At 47.8% G+C, this 17,689-nt stretch overlaps 1 protein-coding gene across 3 annotated transcripts in view; it reads right to left on the reverse strand.

Annotated features, from left to right (window-relative positions):
* The window catches only part of LOC142792870 (uncharacterized), a 96,348-nt gene that overhangs the window by 50,569 nt on the left and 28,090 nt on the right, over window positions 1–17,689 (reverse strand). Inside the window, exon 1 of one of the 3 annotated variants that reach the window (XM_075885699.1) lies at window positions 14,799–14,995. The exons of 1 other annotated variant lie outside the window; for it this stretch is intronic. The gene's annotated coding sequence lies outside the window, so the exon portion shown is untranslated. Of the gene's footprint in view, window positions 1–14,798; window positions 14,996–17,689 lie in introns of those variants that run through there. One more of the 3 variants, XM_075885697.1, reaches the window with a different exon arrangement.

Raw genomic sequence — 17,689 nt, forward strand, 5'->3', positions numbered from 1 at the left:
GCAGTGACAGCAAAGAAAGCCGGAACGAGGGGAGAACGGGATGGAGTGTATAATGTAACACCAGCAAGCGTTGCTGTTTTCAAACAGAAACATTTGTTGCTTTCTTCTAGAAGGCTTTTTTTTTTGAAGAAAGCTTTTCCCACATCTTGCGTAGGGGTACTTTCTGAAGTAGATTGAACGTGGGGCTTTAAGAAATGTGGCGTTGTTTTTCAAGCATGAACGAAAATAGGACGTCCATTCCGAAACATTTTTTTTGTTCCACAGTGTAGCAATCTGAAGCTCAAAGTGGACATGGGCACTTCAAGAGGTGGTCAAACGTAGCTGTTCCTTGTGGGTGCCGGCTTGACCGTTTTAATTGTTTCTTGTGTCTTCACGCTCATTGCGCAAGGTTGCGAAACGATGTTCCGAAAGCTTGATGAGCGGTAATCCGGGCCAAAGAGCGGGACAAGGCGAATCAACACGAACAAAAACGTGGGAGGATGTCTGTAGCATTGACAGCAGAAAAACGTTGTGCTTTGTCGTGAGGGCGGAAGATAGTGGTGTGCGCAGGTTTTGCATGAAGATCTGCAGACTTCGCACGAAAAAAGATGGAGCCAAACAGTGGGCGAATTACAACCTCCAATAACTGATTGATATCGGGGGTTTAACGTCCCAACTTAAGAACATATATGGTTATGAGAGACGCCATAGTGAAGGGCTCCAGAAATTTCGACCACCTAGCGTTCTTTCATCATCACCATAATAAGCCTGACTACGTCCACTGCAGGAGAAGGGCCTCTCCCATGTTCCGCCAGTTAACTCGGTCCTGTGCTTGTAGCTGCCAACTTATACCCGCAAACTTCTTAATCTCATCTGCCACCTAACCTTCTGTCTCCCCCTAACCCGTTTGTCTTTTCTGGGAATCCAGTTAGTTACCCTTAATGACCAGCGGTTATCCTGTCTACGAGTTACATGCCCGGCCCATGTCCATTTATTCTTCTTGATTTCCACTATGATATCCTTAACCCCCGTTTGTTCCCTAATACGCTCTGCCATTTTTTATCTATTAAGGCTGCACTGCCATTTTTCTTTCGATTGCTCGCTGCGTCGTGCTCCATTTAGGATGAACCCTCTTTGTAAGTCTCCAGGTTTCTGCTCCTTAGCAAAGTACCCGCAATACGCAGCTTTTATATACCTTCCTCTTGAGGAATAGTAGCGATCTACCTGTCATGAATGGAGAGTGCTTGCCAAATGTGCTCCACCACATTCTTATTCTTCTAGTTGCTTCGATTTCGTGGTTCGGCTCCGCGATTATTACCTGCCCTAAATAGACATAATATTTTACAACTTGAAATGCACTATCACCTATCTTGAAGCACTGCCTTCTTCCAAGGTTGTTGTCCATTACTTTCGTTTTCTGCAGATAAATTTTAGAACCCACCTTTCTGCTCTCCTTGTCTAACTCCGTAATCATGAGTTGCGATTCGTCCCCCGAGTTACTTAGCAATGCATTGTCATCAGCGAAGCGGAGGTTACTAAGGTGTTCTCCATTAACTCTTAACCTTAACTGTTCCAATTCCAGGTCTCTGAAAACCTCCTGTTAGCACATGGCAAATAGCATTGGGGGTTTCGATCCCGTGACCTACGGGTCAGCAGCTGTGTACCATATCCACTATAGACCACCGTGGCGGGGCAGGGGTTTACAATCTGAGCCAGCAAACGCAGTGTGCAGCCAATAAACCATTGATCTCGGCTTCAGAGCATGCAAGTTTTAGTTGGAGTTTTGATCGAAGGCCGAGAAGAACGATGGGGATATCCATTTTTCGGCGTCAGGATAAAAGGCGAGTGCTGCTTTCAGATGATGTAGTCTCGCTACGATCTGTTTCAACGAAGTATCATACGCAGTGGTCCGGATGCGCACACAACTCAGATATTATCTCACCGAGAGGCAAAATGCGTACTCAAACTCTCTCCCTTTATTAGTAGTCTCCACTGATGGCACGCCACAACGGCTAATCTAGGCAGACGGAAAAGTACACGATCAACTGTCCCATGGACTTGAGCATTGCAGAGCTAGCCCATTAGGCATACCTGTATATACACGTAGGCAAATGAGTACATCCATGGCATGGTGGCAATGGTCTGACGATGTCCAAATAAATTGTGTCGAAACGTGCATCAGGGGGAAGGAATTTTCTCCATGACTTGATGCGCTGTTGTATCTTAAAACGCTGGCACATTGTGCAAATGCGAACGCAGTCACTGTACAATATCTGCGCGTATGCGTGGCCAGAATAGCACTCAGCGACTTTGTTGCAGAGCTAGTACGCCTGAATGTCAGGTTAAGTGCAGGCGTGGCATCAAAAACCGCACGATGCTGATGTGCCAATGTTGAGCTCGTCGCAGTGTCCGCGCTGCTTCATGGAAGCTCATGTTCATCGTTCGGGTCACCAGTAACTGTATTTCTCTGTGTCATGATTCAGAAAAACGCAGAGTCACTTAATCACACTTCTTGGCCATTGATGATGATGACGATAACTGTAACCTACTTGCTCAGGGGGATTGGCCGAGAATTTATTATGTGAATTTGTGAGATGATGATCATGAAATAAAAATTTATTTTTTCGAAACAGTGTTCGCGAGTTTGTGAGCTCGGGGTCATCTTAGGTGGGAAGGTCCCTTATTTCAGGAATCCTCTGGCCGCAATCGCCTCCCGGGCCCTGGCGACATGTCTTCATTGGTCGTCTAGGTAACGTGCGGCAATCTTGGCCTCCCACAACTCGGCTAGGGGGTCAATACGTGCAGTCATTGCGGGCTTGGTATCGGCATCTTCGCGGCGACACGGGCACTCGTGTAGTAGTTGGGCCCGTGTGTCTGGCACGTCGTATATCGGGCAGTTGTAGGCGTACGGCGTTGGGTAGACTCTATGCATTAGGGCGCCGTGTGCATAGGTGTTAGCTTGAAGTCTCAGAAATGTTGTGGCCTCTTCTTTAGTCAGCTTGGTGTGAGGTGGCGAGTACACCCTGCGAGCTAGACGATAGAGTTGTAGGATGGCATTATATGTCGGTGGTACAGTCTCCACTTCTTCTGGAGCACTGGCTAACCGCGGTTCAAGCGAGGTGCTGAGGAAGGCCCGGTTGGCGTGACCGTGGGCCGCTGCGTGAGCCGCTTCATTTCCTTCGAGCCCTCATGCCCCGACACCCATACCACGCAGCTGTAAGGAAACGGAGTTCGACTCTTTCTCAGAATTTTGAGAGCTTCGGTGGAGATTCAGCCTCGCGTGTAATTGCGGACAGCGGATTGGGAATCTGTAAAAACTACGACTGCGTCCTCATCAGTCGTAGTGACAAGGGCTATCGCTGCTTCTTCGGCAGACTCGGAGCTCCGCACCTGGAGGGTGGTGGATGCCAGCTTTTCTCCTTCTGCGTCGATCACACTAATGCCTAGTTCACACTGAAACATCCGCTTTCTATCGCGACCGAAATTCCCCTGCCGCCGAAACACAGCGTCGTTCGCACTGGACGCGCCCCGCGCCGCTGAATATGCCATCTTCTACTGGGCGAACGCGGGATGGATGCGCTGTCACCCGGTTGTTGTCGTGGCTCGCAAACACTACTACGCTATCCAGTGGTGTATACTTCGACGATTCTCGCTCGCAAGAAGCAAAAAAAGACAGTAATGCTTACTTTGCTGGAAAGTGGCTGTCTTGTAATGCACAAAGCGCAGAAAAACCACCGACGCCAGCGGCGTGGGTGGGTTCGTTTTGCTTTGCAAGACCACAACAACCTCGGTCACGCCAACAGCAAGCTCGGTCACCTCTTTTACGAAATACGGAGGCGAAGTCGGCACAGAGTAGGTTAAACTCCCGTTGGTTTCAACATTCAGTTACGTGCACCGCAGCATAACAAGTGAGTAGGGCTTGGCCGCCATTTTAGGGGCGAAGCTCCTTATAGCGGCACCCGTTCATCCCCCGTAGTATGTAACAAGTATAACATTTTGACCTCCAAGGTGTTGCCGGTGAGAGACTTCTGTGCGTTGTTGAACAATAAAAAATAGTGCTCAATGTACATGTCAATGGCTGCTAATGGGGAATGAGAGACAGGAGCATTCGGCTTTTAGTTAAAGCGTAGGCTGCGATCACCATTAGCAGCCATTGGCATGTGAATTGAGCACTATCTGTCAAGAAAGGGTTGCTACGTTATACTCGCTGGGTGTAACCTCCTTAGCTTTAGAAAGGTTTAACGAGCGTTGAGCCGCAGTGCCATGAATACATTGAACTTGTATATACCATGAATGAACTCGAGGTGGTTAAAAATGGGAAGTAGATACAAAGCGCAAGCCGTAAGAAAGTAAAAGCCGAATTCTCCACCTCTCATTTCCCATTAGCAGCCATTGGCATGTACATTGAGCACTATCTGACTGAAAAAGTTTGCTACGTTATACTCGCTGGGCGTAACCTTCTTGGTTTTCGAAAGGTTTAGCGAGCGTTCGGCCGCAGTGCCATGAATACAGTGAACTAGTAAATACCATGAACTCGAGGTGGTTAAAGGTGGGAAGTGGACCCGAAGCGCAAGCCGTAAGAAAGTGTGCGTGTGCCACCTCTCGTTTAGTCCTTGGAATGTCCGCTGGATGGCGGTGCTTCTATATGGGGAATATGTGATGAAAAGATGCGAGATGGTGGAACTTGGAGTGTTGAATAGATGAACGAACGGACACATAGATAGATGCATGGATGGACGCATGAACGGACGCAGGGGCGGCTGCATGGACGAACGCAGGGATGGACGCACGAACAGACGCACGCACGGACGGGCTGATGGACACATGGACGGACGGAAGCAAGAACGAATGAACGGACAAATTCTTCGCCCCACTCTCAATCATTCACTCCGTGGATATGCTGCCATTTTTTCGAAATTCCTTGACTAGCGCTCCTATTAGTCCGCGGTGACCGATTCGGCGGCAGACGCCGCAAAAATTGGTCAGAGAGCAATCGGCGCGGAGAGGGCCCTTTCGGCCGATCTCGCCGCCACCGAACCGGATTCGGAGCACTTTCGGCGGCTGGAATGCTCAATGCAAACGCGGCCTAAAAGCGTAGGCGTTTTTGCCCGGACATTTAGCCGCGTCGACGTAGTGAGCGCCTGGATCGTGCTCGCGTCTTCTGCGGATGGTGTCGACTCAAGCGATTCGTCTTTCCCGATGGTACTGGGGATGCATGTTACGCTGTACTTAGGTGATGCTGAATCATTCTTGCAGATATGACGGCATCATCTCGTTGCGGTCTGCCTCGCAGATGTACCTCTCGCTGTAGCCCAAGCGCTAAATGACCGATCTGCCCGTCGACGTAAGCTTAAGCCTCTCGAGTTAGCTGGTCCATTGGGCTTCAACCAGCTGATTGATATGTGGTGTTTAACGTCCCAAAGCTACCGTATGATTATGAGAGACACCGTAGTAGAGGGCTCCGGAAATTTTGATCACCTGGGGTTCTTTAACATGCACCCAAATCTGAGCACACGGGCCTACAGCATTCGGAAATGCAGCCGCCGACCCGGGATTTGAACCCGCGACCTGCGGGTCAGCAGCCGAGTACCTTAGCCACTAGACCACCGCGGCGGGGCAGCTTCTACCAGTTCTTGCCAGGTGTTTTGTATACCGATTCTTAGGAGTCGGTGGTTGATGCCATTGGAGGTAGCCATATGGTGAACTTGGTAGCTTTGCGGATGAGCACATTCAGCTTGTCGACTTCAGATGTATTGAGAGCGAGGTACGGGGTTCCAAAGGTGATTCGGCTGGTTCGAAGAGCCTGCACAACTCTCTGGGTATCGTTTTCCTTCAGGCCACTGCGTCGGTTTGCGACTCTCCTTACGAGGTAAGTGAGCTGGAAGACTGTGCTTTGAAGTCTAGGAAGCGTGGCGGCCCCTGATCCATCGTGGTGCAGGTGCAAGCCGAGCATGTGAAGTGACCTTCGGTATTTGGACCCCGTGAAGGATGATGCATGGGTCTGGCGCTTGGCAGTTAGGATGTCTTCCTCGCGTGCGGCCCTTGAGTACCAGTAATTCCAATTTTTCAGGTGCACAATAGATTTTTCAGGTGCACAATGGTTGTTCGCATATTTTGCAGTTGGGAATACATTCGTTGTCCGTGGTGACTGCGTCTTGTCTGCACTTGTAACAGAAGTATTTTCTGGGCCTGGGACAGATGTCTTGTCGGTGCCCAATGGCACCACATTTGTGGCAGAACTGCACGGACTTTCAATAGGGTGTGCAGCGGTAGTATCCACTTTGGTAGGTGATGTAGTACGAGACGTGTGGGCGATGGAAAGTGATGACGGCGGTGGAAGACTGACCAAGCATGCGAGCGCCAAGGACCGTGTATCGTGAGTCGACTCTGAGGCCAGCTACAATTTCGGCACTGCTGGTTCCTGGGAGAAGTCCGTAGATGACACCTCTGCATACATCGCCGGGATGTCTCACGTGGGGGTTCACACTGAATAAAGTGTCGGATAACTGGATTGTAGCAATGCTTTTCAGCTTGGTTGCGCGTTCTGTGTCGGCGTTACTAGCAATGATAATGTTTTCAATGCTCTGCGCTTGAACTCGAACGTTGTCGTAGAAATCCTGTTGTGTGAGACCGCTTGATCGTTCGAATGCGTGCTGATTGATGTTAGACTCCATTTCGATAAGTCGAGTCCGGCTTGTGGCCTGAAGACGATTTTCAAGTCGTCTGTAGGAAAAGAGGGCATCTTCAATTTGCGTTGCTTTGAAGGTTTTTGCGTGGGCAGAGGCTCTTTTTCGGGCATCTCATTGGATGCTTGAATAAAGCTCGGCACTTGTTTTTCTTTGCGTCCGACTTGCAGCCATTCAACAGGCAAGGAGCGATGCTCCTTGCCTGTTGTTTTGCCAGTGTTGACATCATACGTTCATGCCGATTTCTCCGTGGGCGTGTCGGCGTTCACCTCAGTTTGCATTGATGATGGTTCTTCTTGTGGTCTTGTAGTATCCATCAACTCGTTTTGAAAGCCTACGTGGCTGGTAGCAAGGGGCGTCTCCCTCTAGTCAGGTTTTCTGGTCGAGAGAGAAACGCGAAGCTCCTTCCCGGGCCCGCTAGTTCGTTCAGCGGGTGTACATGCAGCGCGAACCACAAGGGCGAGAACCACTCATTCATCGGATCACGGCGTAAGGGTTAGCGGGGAGGACCTTGGCGTCGAGATGTTAAGAGTTCGGTGTACATATTCACTCACCACTTAGTGAAAAGTGTCAGTCCTTTCCTTGTAACTTGGTGAATTGTACAGCGCAAAAACCCAGAACTAGAACAGCGTTGAACCACAAAAACTAGCATGAAAAGCAGGAGACCATGTGAAGTGCAGCCACACTCCGTGGCCCCCTAGCGGAAAAACCAATTCATGAGACATTTTCAGTATTGAATACTGATACGCAAAATAATAACTTACGCAACACGGAAAGAGTGCAATGATTGTCTTTCAACCGTTTACATCCGATAAAGCAGAATCCCCCTCCCCTCGTTATTAGCTAATGTTCCAAGTTGTGCACCAGAAGAAAAAAAAATATCACCACAATGGTTATGTTTTAACATATGGTGACCGAACGGCGTGCCTTAATAAAGAAATGCTTAAGACATGCAACGTCTGTGTAACTCATGTGCATGTATAGTTACTTAAAGGATCATGAGATGGAGATAGCCACGTGCGGGCAATACGAGAGGTTCACAGGGCCAATATGGCGCGTGTGCCCTGTGTATGAGACCGATAACCATACTGCCCACGTTGGCCTTTTTCTTTATCGCTTACTATCTAAGGCCGGTGCCGTCGATTTTCATCAAGGGAGCGGCCCAATTCGTGCTAGGACACTAGTGTGACCTATTGAAGCACACATAATGAAGATACTTGCATCCATCACAGTTAATATATATATATATATATATATATATATATATATATATATATATATATAACTCCCGCATAGCCTTTCAATTTCCTCCGCGACGCTCTGCGAGTCGTGTAAAGCTCCCGCCGACCACACACACACTGCATTCTTCAGGCACCACACTGCATAAGCAATAGAGTGTAAAGGAATAAGAAAGAGAAACATCATCCTTGCTGCGGGCCGGCTGTTTTAGTTCTTATTCTGCTCTCGTTCTCCTCTTTCTTTAGTCCCAGTGGCGCTGTCATCTGTACATCTTTACACTCTACATCCACTCAACTGTCATCCACACCCCATCGAAGCTTCAGCTCGGGCGTCCGGCAACCTGCCCTCCTTCGGTGGTAGAACTCATGAAGGACATTGCCAAGATGGCCCATGCCCCATCGATGCCCTCTAGATTCACAGCAGAGAGCCGCGCTGGCAGCCCCACAAAAGACGTCAGAAGCATGTACTCTTCTACGCCACTTGTCTCCTATGCGCCTGTGTCAGACGTCATTACATCCTTAAAAGAGGTCGAGACCACTCCTAATCCGGAACTATTGGAAGAGCGAATCCCACATTAGCCATCACAGTATAGACAAGCGCAGATGTTGGCTCTGGTCATGCTTCACCCGCCTCCAGTACTGGCACCCACTTTGAACCATCAGTTAGTTCCATTGCCGTGCTCGCCGACCCACTGGAGTACATGTGCACTATCTACAGTGCAGCTCGGTTGGGCAAGAAGGGAACAAGAACAAGCTTTTGTAATGGGTGAATGAACCACTCGTTGCGCCGTTCGCATTGTGCGGTGACTGCTTGTTCTTTCGCTGTTGTAAAACGCTTTATAAATCGTATTAACGCGATTGATTTCCCGACATCAAGCCTGCCTAAGGCAAGTTTACAAGTCACAAGCACCGGTGCACATGTAGCTTAGTGGTAGAATACTGCGCTGGTGCTCAGCGTACCTGTGTTCAAGCCTCACTGTGCCATTGGAGCTAGGTCATGCCTGCCTAAGGAAAGTTCGACAACAAATTACAAGAACCGGCGTAACTCCTTGTAATCAAATCAAAAGCCATTCCCTCGTCGTGGCCTTCACTGTTTATGGTGGGTCCGTATGTCGGGTTTTTATTGCGATCAGGATGCACGGCCTGCACGCATGTATTTCTTTGAAAGTATGGCCGAACTGCAGAAAGCTCAGAAGATTGTATCTGAATGGTTGTTGAGGGTAGAGCTCTTGGCAGCACTTTGGGAATTTCAGTTTGTGTCAGGCTGTTACTGCTTGTTTTTATTGTGCTTATGGTTTGATGCACGCGCCTATGAACAGGCATAAAGCGAAAAAAAAAAACCGGCGTAACTCAGTGGTAGATAATTGGGCTGGCACCCAGCAGACCCGCATTCAAGCTCCACTGAGTCATTGATGCAAGTTTTTTTTTCTAATTTCGTGTGATGCGGTTACGGACACCGGTGGCCGCGGCGGCGGCAGCGGCGGAACAACTGCGCGTGACCAGAAAAGTGATTTCGTAACAGCTTTCGCTGTAAAACTAAAAAGACACCCCTGCGGCGATACTGCCTGAAAGCAAGCAAAGCCATTTGACACAGTCATTTCCTGCGAACAAATTAACTACATCCTTTAACTGCGACAGTAATTTCAGTTAGAAGCGGGCGTGCAAAACAGCCATTATTGTTTATGTATACTACGTAAACCATGACAACACGTAAAGCTGAGACTGAAAAATAGCGTGCGTACGTAAATGCTATGGCCCTATTACATTGCGCATGCGCGTTGCAATAATTCCATTCTTGTAAGCATGCGATTCCTCTCAGCCAGCTAGGCTACATCTCTTACGACCACGCAACCAAAGCGGTGGACGTATGCACCTGTCTTCAAAGCAAGTCGGAACGCGCGAGTGATGACAGCAATATGTTAAGGTAAAAGTGAATCGCCATGCCACCTGATGTAGTGAGGGCGCATACACGTCTCTTCGTTTACACATCCACATCTTTTGACTCGCTTGAAGCGGACTACGTGATTACATGTAGTGTTTCCCGCTACTAGTGGCATTCTTCATTCAATCCGTGATGCGCTCCATTCGACGGGGACACGGCGGCGACGAAATGTGCATGGCTCGTTTAAGGACAGTATGTTTGAAGTGTATGCGAGCCGCATGCACTTCACCACAGCAGAATCGAAAGCTTGGCTAGTTTGATATACATGGTGTAACTGTGCTTTTGACGCACCAAATAAAAACAAACACAAAAGGGCACAGGGCAAGTGCTTTCTCACCACTAAATGATTTATTGGAAAGAGAAGAATATATATTCAGGAAATCAATATCAACTTATGCGTGCGAAAGCAACGCCTGTGTGCGTGTTCGACTGTTCTCGCGTTGCTACGGTGGTATACTTTTTGCCTTCGCACGCATTCGTTGATATTTATTGCCCGCGTACATATTCTTTTTTTTCAATAAACCTTTTTTTTTTCAATAAACCTTTTTTCAGTATAGCACAGTTATACCACACACTTCACCATGCCCCCGTCTGGTTAAGTGGGTGAGGGATCGGAGAAAAAGGCGGCGCACAAAGCTCAAAACGCTACGTGCAATCACTTGGTCCGCTGCAGGCGAGAAAAAAGTGTGTGTGAAAATGAAAAGGCGTGAATGCGCACTCACCGCGTCAGATGGCGCGGCGTTGCAGTTTCTGTCATATTGCGGTCGCTATCACGTCCAGACTTATTCTGCAGACTGGTGTTGATAGGCCTGTTTTACTTTTTACAAAAAAAAACAAAGAACAAAAGCTGGCATGCCAGTTGTACAGTGAAACGGCCATTTACACAGATACAAATGTCGTAAAGCAGAGCATAGCTAGTGTATAGCCCACAGCCTCCAATTGACGCTTCTTACGTGTAATCAAAGCATTCGTTGCATGCTATTACTTTTCATACACCTTGTTTCCATGGGGAAGTGGAAAATCACTGTAAGAAAACTGTGCACCGTCATGACCGAGGCGCCATATGAACGATGATTAGAGCGTCGGGGTGTCCGTTAACGTCGTTTGAACCATAAAGTTTCTTTAAATTAAATAGAATGGACTGTGGCGCTGCATTCGTTCAGCGACAATTGTAATTATGGGTATGGTATGCAATTGCTCATTTATTGCCGTGGTTTGGTTTTGTTTCGAAGGAAAGAACAAACCGTTTTTTTTACTTACTTCGTTACCCGATTTGAAGCGGTGAGTCTGATTGAGTGAGGTAGTGAAGCGTAAGTGCCGAACATTTGCCGATCGTTGTTTCGTGACAAAGCAGCTTCAATGCACGCGAAGCCAGAACGAACGTAAAGTACGAAGAATATAGGCAAATTCATGTCACTCATAATACCCATGCTTGCTGAAGCGTCATTTGCTGCTGCTGCAATACACACTAGCGCCAGAGTTCCCTTTAGTGTATATTTAGGAAACTGATTTGAACTATTTTGAACGGCCAGGAGCATCATTTACTGGAGCTCGGCGCGTTCTTTCACCACGGGTCCACAAGTTTTCCGTTGTAGGGCGTGCAGTATGAATGACGAATCTTCAGTGCTGTCAACACGTTGGTCTTTCGATATCCGCAGATACCCCACGTGCGGATACGGCGTGAGCTGCAAATTCAATGCACATTTTCTTGTCTAACCCCTTCAGCCCTTCACTCGTTTTGGCCCTAAGATGTTATTCACGGAACGCTGTATTAAAACCCATGTTGTATAGTATACCATCAACCAATAACTGAAGCACTAAGATTCAACGCTGTTGCATCTACCGGATCCACCGTTATTCGCCTGCCGCATGCGCAGAGAGTGTTGGTGGTTAACGGCGGCAAAGAGCAGGTCTCCAATTAGTTACCAGATTCCGGCTTTCGGTAGCTGCCGCGCGGTGGCGCCGCCGCAGCCGAAAAGTTGCAAATACGCGTACTCATGTGACCCAGAGAGCTATGAACTAAATTTACGGATGGGTTTCGTCGCCACAATAGTCGGCTGTTAACCTTACCCTTTCGTATCTTGAACAACTAAACGAAGTGTGCTATAGTTGACGCATGAGTACGCATGAAAGCATGCCATTTGGCTGGCGCGTTCAGAATTTCGTGGCCTTATCAATTCACGTTGCAATATACAAAATAAGAAAACATTCATTCAACCGGCCCACGGCTGCAGCGCACATGTGTCTTGGTAATATCGTCGCACCTTTCTCAGTACCACAGGAACACGCCAATGAACCAGCTTACGCATTGCGTTCAGGTCCACCGTATTCATTGACAATCTTAAATTAGCCTTCATTGGCGCAAAGGCATCCGTGGCCAATTCTATAAAACTGAACTTACCCTACACACTAAACAAAAATGACCTGAAATAACCTCAAAAACTGGGTAATCCATTTGTCCTCTAGCGCACTACCTCTTCTGGGTTTTTTTTACCACCTACTATCGAGGTAAAAATTTACTCTCGTGCTAACTGAGTTTTTGAACGTAGGAAGAGTAGTAAATATTTACCCCAGTGAGGTTTTCAGCGAGTATAGAGAGAGTAAATTTTTACTACCTTCACAAGGTTTTTGAGGTGATTACTGGGAGTTATTTCTGGTGGTAAAAAAATAAAAATTGACGGGTGCATTCGCCCAGAGACGACAAATTTATTGAATAGCAGAATTCATTGAATTAATTGAACGGCAGAATTGGTGACACATAGATTCACATACAGACAAACACACACACACAACAAATGCAGAATAATACACCACTAGAACAGACTGCACGCGTTGCTCGTTGCTCGACTACACTTCGATAATCCGTATATATATAGACACGACTTTTTGACCGGCCATGTAGTACCGGTAGGAGAGCTCTTTTTTGCATCGATTAACAACAACGCTTGAAGGTGCAAGCGTAAGCTTCAGGTGGGCGGCAGGGCACTAAATGTCACACCGACCTTTTATTATAAATCTACGCGATCTCACCTTTTTGATTATCCAATAATTGCTTGGCACACCGGGCTCTTTGCCCCACGCGTGTTAGCACTGCTGATGCACAAGTCCATAAAATATACCCAAGTACGCACAAAGCATGGTAGCTCAATGATTTTCATTCGGCGACGGTGCACAAACACAGTAGCAGCACGTATTCATCACAACGGGCGTAGAATAGCGGTCCACGCCTGCATACAAGCTGCTTACCGACGGCGTTCTAGGCCTTTTCGAGGAGCACGGCTATCCGATAAAACACAGCTGGCGATCACAGAACACATATCCTGTGCGAATTTCGTCGTCATTTCAGACACCAATGAACACGTCACCGCTATCTTACGGGGACGGGGCGGTGTATGCATACTTCCAACGAAAGACCACCATCCGGGCAGGTTCGGGTTTTCTTCGTGCTCACCGGGCGCCGCTTGTAGGTTCCGTCTGCCTCGTATCGGCTTCGCGCTACATGTTTGAGAACAGTTGGTGCATGAGGTGGGCAATTCGGGCAGCACTTTACTCATGCAGACATCGCCTACTGTGGAACGAAATATATGCGATGCTTCTTTCACCTGCCCCGGCGACACACTCCCACTGGTCACTGGTGGCCACGGCTCGGTGACGACGACAGAGTGAAGCATTTTGCTTATTGCTTCTCCAGCAGGCAAGCACGGACGATGACGCCAGATTGATTTTGTTACCACTGGCAGATCTTCACGATTCGGCTCGGAAGTGAGATATCCGCGACGTGCAGGTTCGGAGGCGCTCGGAAGAGCAGGTGATGTAGGAAACACGTGAGATCCATCAGCCCAACCAGACACACAGATACCGAGCTTCTTGCACTCTCTGTCTCCAAGGCCAGCGCCGAGCAAAAGCAACATTTTGCGAAAATATGCAGGACAGCTTTCCACAGCAGGTTTTCTTTCTTTTTTTTTCTCTTTTGAGAGCCCCCCCCCCCCCCCGTCTTTTTTTTTTCGGTCAAAGAATGCTGTTCTCGCTTGTTGTGCTTATGCTGCCCCCAGTTCCAGTAAAAGTGCGCTGACTCGAGGTCAGTTCAGAGGCACGACGATGCAAAAAAAAAAACAAAAAAAACATCTGTGGGCTTCGCGTACCTTCAGTATTCACTGAGAGCGTCACAAGGGGGGTATGGGGCAAAAGCCGCCGAAGCAGCTGCACCTTGCAGCCACGTGGTAATAAACTCTGAAACGCAGGTTAAAAATCACGTGATAGAAAACTCCCTAAGTGGTAAAACTGGATTTTGACATCCTTTTACTACTTGCCTGAGAGGTGGTGGTAAAACTATGTCATGTACCATCTTTTACTCCTACGCGAGGTAGTAATTTTAAACCCGAGAGAGTTTTCAGAGGTCATGAGCCGGGAAAACCCCAAACTCGGATAGTTTTTGCTTACAGTGTAGAGACCGAGGCAGTCCGGATAAATTTTTAAGACCAATGAAACTTAGGGATAGCGAAGGTAGAAGCAATCTATATAAAGTTACCCGACTCGTGACAAATCAAAGCTGGCGTAAAATTTAGCCTTTTACCACGTAGAATTCGTCCTGCATTATAAGTTACGGCTTGGTAACGCGAGTCGCCGCCTGATCGTAGCTGTACAGCTCCATTCATGGATCCGCCCACCGAAGTCCATGCTGGAACGAGGGTATATCAAACATGGTGTCGAAGCGTCACAGTGTAGTTGACGTTACGCACATGGTGTTGAACTTCCCCAAGTATGTTGACCCGTACCATATCGCCTGCCTACATGTCAAACAGTGACCTAATCACCGGCCGAAGGTTCCCACAATGCGCCGAATCTGCCTTACATTGTTCTCCTATTTCCTTCTAACATAAGAAGTCGGCCATTACTTAGCGCTAAAAACGATGCCAAACACAATTTAAAATCAGTGCCGAGTTTCACACTCACCTATCGCGTGCTTCTGGCAACAGTCACCGAGATTTCTCGGTACAACGAGGCTTCGAGGCCGCTGTGTGGTGCACAAGCCACGAATGCGAATGGACCACCGACGGAAGTGCGTTGGCAGCAGCCGTGACTGTGTCACAGTTTCACAGCGATGATGCTTCCTTAATCGAGATCACGCGAGTTCAGCGCAGGCGCGCATGTTAGCGATCTGAAGTCCTAATCAGCAAAAAAAAGAGTGGGGAGCAGAGGGGTGCTATGTTTGAGATGACGAAAATATGCTCAAAATTCGCATTGCAGATTATAAATGCTATCGCATCATGAGTTGTCTGTTCTCACAATTCTTCACTCGGTCCCCGTCAGTGAGCGTTAAAGGCGCGTTCACAACGAGTGCGGAATACGTGAACGAGCAAGCAGATTTTCGAAGCGGCGTGGTACATAGCTTCATGCGCGGCTGTTCAGACCGATCACGTTACCTTCTCCCCACTCCGCCGCGGCCACATGGCGATCCACCAATTCGCGTTGGGCGTATCGCCATTTTGCGGCACTACGCGTTACGGCGCGCACGTGTCTCGGGCACTGATTCGCTGCGGCCATCTTTTCCGTGCGGACAAAATTGGTTCGGGTGTGATCCCGAAAAGCGGCCGTGGAGTTTCCGCTTTTCCGAATCCACTTTCCCACTTTCCGGATCCGCGTTCGGTGTGAACATGCCTTAAAGAAAAGACTATTTATGCAACACGTTTTGGGAAAGCAGCTCAGCACCTCGAGGGAAATCATGTCTAGCATTCACGATGAATAGAAAGCAAGTACTAATGCGGACTGCTCGTGGCACTGAAAAGTCAGTGGACTTTTCAGTGCACTCCTTATTAGTATTTGCTTTACCATCAAGACGCTTCCTTCCGCAGTTTTCCTTTTTTTACTCGCCCCTTCGCGTCTTGCAGAACTGCCAACACAGGGCCGGACTTAGCAAAACAGCATTTAAGCGGGTATCACTGTAAAGCAAGAAGCTTTGGGAGAATCTCGTCAGCACGTTATGATACTGCTACGAGTCAAATCAAGCCTGGTGCTTGTGCACGTTCTGGATGAGCCCGTTGGTTCCCCTCCTTCCACAGCTGCTCTGCAGAATGGTCCGATCGAGTTAGGCGAAACTCGGAATCTTTCCGAGCTCTATCAGCACCCCCTTTTGAGTCAACAATTAAAATATCGAATCGAAAACTATCGACAAGTTTGGGGTGGTGTCTTCAAACCAGAGGCGCCTTCTTCGATTTGTTTGTGATTCCATTGAAGCCAGAAGTGCACCCATACAACAAAAGTGTCAGAAACATTTTGGTAGAGCGTTTATTAGAGACAGCTTGGGCTAGCTCTTTAGGTTTTCTCAGCCTTCTAATATCTGCACTAACTATCCTTCAGAATCATTTGTGCCATGGCCTCTTAGATTACTTACAGTCTAGCATCTTACAGTATTTCGGCCTTAGCTAATCGCGGAGGCCAAGCGTATAGTCCTCATAGTCGGCGTGTGTACACTGCCTTTCTTTATGAAAGGGAACACGCGAGCACGTGACATGTGCTCAGCGGCGGTTACCTGACCACCATGAGTCGACAACCAAAGAAAGCACGTTGACATTTGGCGTCATATAGTGGCAAACAAACTGACGAGTAATGGTCGTTGAACAAGCGCTGCTAGATAACGCTGCCGCTCAGGCGGGATAACGGGTAGTACAGCCAAAAAAAACGTGCTTTTTTCAGCCGTTGGCTGATGGCGCTGCGCGGCCACTGCAGACCACGGGCTCGCTTGTTCCCTTTCATAAAGACGACACTGCACATACTAGCACGTATCTCAGTCGGCGCACGCCATTTTCGTCTTGATCGTCTGCTAGCTCCCCGAGCATGGCTGAGGGGTATGAAATCAAGTAAAAATCAAGTCAAGTGATGCTCAGACTGAGCTAATTTTGCCACTTCTTATTAAAAATGCGCTCATGAAGCAGTGTCAGACTAAGGCACAAGATAAGACGACGCTTACGAACGCGACAATAATTGGGAGTGCATTAGTTAAACGTATGCTAAATGAGAACTAGTACAATGTTTATTAGGATCGTGCTATTTATGGTTATGTTAATTAGTGCCACACTGATCATGGTCTTGTCAATTACACCCGTGATAATTTTGGAGGAGAAAACAAAATCTGGTGAATTCAGACACGACTTCTCTGTTTCATATTAATTGAGCCATGGCTAACTTATCAAATATTTAGTGGACAATATTGAGAGTGAACTTATGCGGTTTTACTTAGATTTAGTGAACGAGACACGAAAGCCATGGCTCCACTCTTGTGCTGTACAAAATGCAAGCTGACCAAGTTGCCCAAATCCTTGAGTGTTTACATAAATGACAATGTAAACAAGGAGACGAATATATTCAGATCCTGACGTGTAGTATAGCCCAAACAGAAGAATCTTCAATGCAAGGGTTCGCTTCTTGTTTTGTATTTGAAAATTTGGAAAAAGTAAAACGAGAATAGCCATACACGAGACACCTACAACATTATTAACACTCTGCGTATTCTTCTCTGCGCATGTACTCTGCCCTCGAAACTCGAGGACCACCGGGCGCACGCAAAGCCTATATGCTGAAGAATAAGTACAGCCAGCGTAGTATAATTTCAGCAGAAGTACAGTTTATTTTTAGACATTTGCAAAACGTGACACCAAATGCGTCACTGCGTTGTTTACCGCAGACTAATCCTAATGGAGACATACAGAAAAACCGCGCTAGTCGTTGCGAATGCCGTGAGTGTACAGCTTTCCTTCCCTGGATAATTCGCGTGTATGATGCTATTTGCTGCTGATAATTGAGATGTACAACAATGGGGGACAAGAACAGAAATTATGAACATTGCC

The sequence above is a fragment of the Rhipicephalus microplus genome, unplaced genomic scaffold (genome assembly GCF_043290135.1).
Source record: "Rhipicephalus microplus isolate Deutch F79 unplaced genomic scaffold, USDA_Rmic scaffold_252, whole genome shotgun sequence".
Classification (NCBI taxonomy): Eukaryota; Metazoa; Arthropoda; class Arachnida; order Ixodida; family Ixodidae; genus Rhipicephalus; species Rhipicephalus microplus.